The sequence below is a fragment of the Neophocaena asiaeorientalis genome, unplaced genomic scaffold (assembly GCF_003031525.2).
Source record: "Neophocaena asiaeorientalis asiaeorientalis breed wild unplaced genomic scaffold, Neophocaena_asiaeorientalis_V1.1 scaffold607, whole genome shotgun sequence".
Classification (NCBI taxonomy): Eukaryota; Metazoa; Chordata; class Mammalia; order Artiodactyla; family Phocoenidae; genus Neophocaena; species Neophocaena asiaeorientalis.
The window spans coordinates 728,723-733,396 of NW_020173405.1; the positions used below are offsets into that span (position 1 = coordinate 728,723).

Sequence of the window (4,674 nt, forward strand, 5' to 3'; positions counted from 1 at the left end):
CACGGCCGCCGACGGTCCCCGGACCCGTCAGTGCAGGCCCCGGAGGGAGCGAGTCTCAAATAAAGACCGTGCTCGCGATGGCAACCGGGGCGGGGGACCGGAGATGAGGCGACAGGGACTCACCCGAGTGCAGCCGCCTCCAGGCAGCGCCGGGGCTGGGGGTGCTGAAGGGAAGCGAGTGTGGGCCGCGCGCGAACTGCGGCTGCGGCGGAGCACCCTCGGGCTGAGGCTGGCTGGCGAGCGGGCAGGAGGTGAGAGGGCGAGGGGCCCGAGCGTCTCGGCCGAGCTCCTGTCACCGCCGCATGGCCGCCCCGGCAGGGCCTCGCTCAGCGCCTAGATCCGCTCACAGGGGACCGAGGGATAGGCCGGGGTAACCGCGGCAGGCGGGCAGCCACGGCTAGAGAGCGCGTGCGGGAAAGCGGGGGGGCGATCGGCGGCCCCTTTCCTCTGCTCTCCGAGCTTCTCTCTCACCCTCCTCCTCTTTTTTTTTTTTTTTTTTTTTCCTCGAAGGCGCGCTGCGCGTGCGCACCCGCAACACCGCCCAGTGGGAGTTGTAGTCTCTGATTCGTCCCCACCAACGCGACGGCGGGGGCAGTGGACTACGACTCCCAGGAAGCCTCGCGCCAACAAGCCCAGAGCCCGGAGACGCGGCGAGCGCGGCGCCCGGCCCTCTCGGGCAAGGACTGTCAATGGAGGCGCGGGTGGTGGGAGCGAGGAACATGGCTGCACCTGGGGCCTGCGCTGCTGCTCGGGTGGGGGAGGGGAGCCGGGGCGCAGGGATGAAAATCCAGGCCAGGAGAGTTCCAGCCTGCTCCCTGCCGCTCTGCAGCTGGCCTCAGCCACGGTCCAAGGCTCGCACTCACTCTTGCACCCGAGATTCCTTGCAAATTGAGAGGCCGGACCACTGCAAAGGCCGGAGAGTCCCAGGACGGCCTGCCGCCTTCCATGCCCCGCCAAGGGACCTCCTCCGCCCTGCACCACCCTCCGGAACACAAAGAACTCCTGTTAGTTTTGAAAGCTTGCCTCAAAATCGGCCAAAAGAGACTATTGCCCCAACTTTGCACGGGCGAGGGAAAGGCACCCTTCTGTTTTTATTCACCCTCCAACCCCCAGGCTTTGCTCACTTTCACTCAACATTTATAAAGTTAAAGTGGAAAAGCCATGGAGGGGAGCAGAAAACGTGGTTTGCAGCCCGTTTTGTTCTGTCAACCGCTAGGCAATTTCACTCAAGCCCCTCCCCCCGATAATTTTTTGCATCTCAACTTTCACTAGCTCGTGAATTTCGAAAATGGTGAGACGTTACTGTTCACCCAAGTTAGAAGTTCAAAAAACTCGAGCCCAGAGATTTTAGATGTTTATGTAAAGAACAAAATCGAGTGATTTTGTGATGTTTCTCCCCACCGGAGATTCGGGGCCCGCCGGCCATCCTCCCCCTCCCCCTCCTCCTCGGTAGGTGGCGACCACGGCGCTTTTTCCAGCCTTTGTCGCTCGCAAGAAAACTTTCCGAGCAGCTAGTCTTTTGATGTAGGTCCAAAACCTTTCCTTTGAATTTGGGTTCACAGATTGGCGTTCCCCATCTTCTTTCTTCCACCGACCGCACCCATAATGCCTCGTCTAGAATGTCCATGTTGGATTTCTTTAAAATAGATGGAGAATTTAAAGGTCCCTTGCGAAGCAATCTGATTACAGAAGACTTCCACATTTTTCCCATTTCCCTTGCAATCTTTTACAGTAATTTTGTCTTCGCCTAAATCGATTAGAACTCTCCTTTGTCAAGTCTCTCCGCAGCGTTTAGTTTTTCATAAGGACAATTTTTGCCCTCATATTTCTTAACATTTTGGCATATTTAATTATTCCGTCTTCCCAGTACCAAGTACAACTGACATATTTAGGAACAAACATTAACTCTTGAGAAGCCTACAACTCAGCTGCTAAGAGCAGCCAGCCTACGAGCTGCAAACTCAGCTGCTGTGAGCATCAGTGAGTATGTTTTATAGAGGGACTGGAGTCCTGAACGGATTCTTGGGAAGACTGGGAGGTTGAGGACAATGAAGGGAGGATGCACTGGGTATGGTGGAGCCATGGAGTAGCATTGGAAGGGTGTCACAAAGTGAGTTAGTAAAGCAAAAGTTCACTTAGTCGAGATTACCTTTGCCATTGACTTATTTAGGAGATAGTCCCTTCACTTTTTATGAATTGAACAGCTCAGTGTGAAATTTTGCTGCTGCTTCATGAACAACTCCAATTTCCTTGGAGGTTGAAGCTGTTCCTAAAACTATCAAATCCTAACGCAGGTCCCAAAACTTTAGCTGGCTTTGAATTGCCTCTGGACAGAAAGCTGGCCCTTTGGGGACAATGAACAGTGTGTGGAAGGGTATGTGGTGTGAACAGTGTGTAGAGACCAAGCTTTTTTCCCAGTGTATGGCTGTTGGCAGGTGTAACCCTCAAATTCATGTCTCACAGTCATAAATCGCATGCAATTTCAGTTTTCCCTGAGGCCTGGCTTGCCACCTCGGCTGCTAGTGATACGCTTGTTGCCGTTTGTTAGCCAGTTTCTCCCTCACCTCATTGGTACAGATGCTATGTTAATGGTGACCAGAGTTGCAAGCCACTTGGATACCAGCTCAGTACAGCCAGTTGTTTTTCCAGCACAGGATTGTACTGCTGTTTTTTGGGTTGAGCAAGAAATGAAAAAAAAAAAAAAAAAATCATTGATTTGTATTTAGGGATGATTTCGTATGGAATCCTTTGTTTAAATCACACTCAACTTTGTTTAGAATGACATTCAACATAACAAGATGTGTGTACCGAGACCGAGATTGCAGGAAAAGAAGATTCCCAGCTCTTGGCTCCAGCTCACTTGAGACATGAGTACACGGAGGCCAACAGTTGGCAGAATCTTGCAGCTTATTTCAAATTATTTTAAATATTTCTCTCTTTAATGTTTAACTTAGTGGATGCAGTCCTGCAGATGAGCGTCCAAATAACATGACACTCCATTCGACTGCATACAGTAACCCCTCCTGATCCGTGGGGGCTACATTCCAAGACCCCTAAGTGGATGCCTGAAACCAAAGATAATACTGAACACTCCATAGACTATGTTTTTTCCTATATGCCTATATGTACAGACCTATGATAAAGTTTAGAAATTAGGCAAAGTAAGAGATTAATAATAACATGGAAAAGGGACTTCCCTGGTGGTCCGGTGGCTAAGACTCTGTGCTCCCAATTCAGGGGGCCCTGGTCAGGGAACTAGATCCACACGCCACAACCAAGATCCTGCATGCCGCAACTAAGAGCTGGCGAAGCCAAATAAATAAATATGTAAAAAATAAAAAGATCATGTCCTAGAAATTTCCAATGAGAGAAAGTATTCATTAAAAAATAACATAGAGGGCTTCCCTGGTGGCGCAGTGGTTGAGAATCTGCCTGCTAATGCAGGGGACACGGGTTCGAGCCCTGGTCTTGGAAGATCCCACATGCTGCGGAGCAACTAGGCCCATGAGCCACAACTACTGAGCCTGCGCGTCTGGAGCCTGTGCTCCACAACAAGATAGGCCGCGATAGTGAGAGGCCCGCACACCGCGATGACGAGTGGCCCCCGCTTGCCACAACTAGAGAAAGCCCTCGCACAGAAACGAAGACGCAACACAGCAAAAATAGATTAATTAATTAATAAACTCCTACCCCCAACATCTTCTTAAAAAAATAAAAAAGAGTGACATAGAATAATTATAACAATATATATTGCAATAAAAGTTATGTGGGGACTTCCCTGGTGGCACAGTGGTTAAGAATCCGCCTGCCAATGCAGGGGGCACGGGTTCGAGCCCTGGTCCGGGAAGATCCCACATGCCACAGAGCAACTAAGCCCGTGCACCACAACTACTGAGCCTGCGCTCTAGAGCCCGTGAGCCACAACTACCGAGCCCAGTGCACCACAGCTACTGAGCCCGCGCACCACAGCTACTGAGCCTGTGCACCTAGAGCCCGTGCTCCACAACAAGAGAGGCCAATGCAATGAGAAGCCTGCGCACTGCAACGAAGAGTAGCCTGTGCTCACCCCAACTAGAGGAAGCCGGCGCACAGCAACAAAGACCCAACGCACCCAAAAATAAATAAAATTAATAAAAATTAAAATAAATAAAAGTTATGTGAATGTGGTCTCTCTCAAAATATCTTATTAGGACTTCCCTGGTGGTCCAGTGGTTAGGACTTCATTTTTCCAATGCAGGGGGCGCTGGTTCGACCCCTGTTTGAGGAGCTAGTATCCCACATGCTGAGCAGTGAGGCCAAAAAATAAAATTTAAAAAAAATTCAAAATGTCTTATTATACTGTACTTACCCTTCTTGTGATGATGTGAGATGCCAGGTAGCACCAGAGTTAATCTGTCCTTCCGTGTTTTATGCCCTGGTGCCTCCTTTGCACTTTTATGAATGTAGGTTCTATTGGGCATCTTCTTCCAGAAGAGCCCAGTTTCATCACAGTTGAAGACTTGCTTTGGATAATATTCTCTGTCCTTAATCAACTTCTTCAACTCTGCTGGAAGTGTGGCAGCAGCTTCTTCCTTAGCAGACACAGCCTTTCCAGTAATTTTTATATTCTTCAGTCCAAACCTATTCCTGAATCTGTGTAACCATCCCTTACTTGCAGTAAATGGCTTGGTATCA

General features: G+C 50.0%; 1 protein-coding gene across 6 annotated transcripts in view; it reads right to left on the reverse strand.

Moving 5' to 3' along the window:
- GTF2I (general transcription factor IIi) overlaps positions 1-4,451 on the reverse strand; it is a 102,000-nt gene extending 97,549 nt beyond the window's left edge. For 2 of the 6 annotated variants that reach the window (XM_024747179.1, XM_024747177.1), the window contains exon 1: positions 4,349-4,451. The gene's annotated coding sequence lies outside the window, so the exon portion shown is untranslated. Of the gene's footprint in view, positions 1-123; positions 484-4,348 lie in introns of those variants that run through there. The other 4 variants (XM_024747182.1, XM_024747181.1, XM_024747178.1 and 1 more) reach the window with 3 other exon arrangements.
- Between the last annotated feature and the right edge of the window lie 223 nt (positions 4,452-4,674).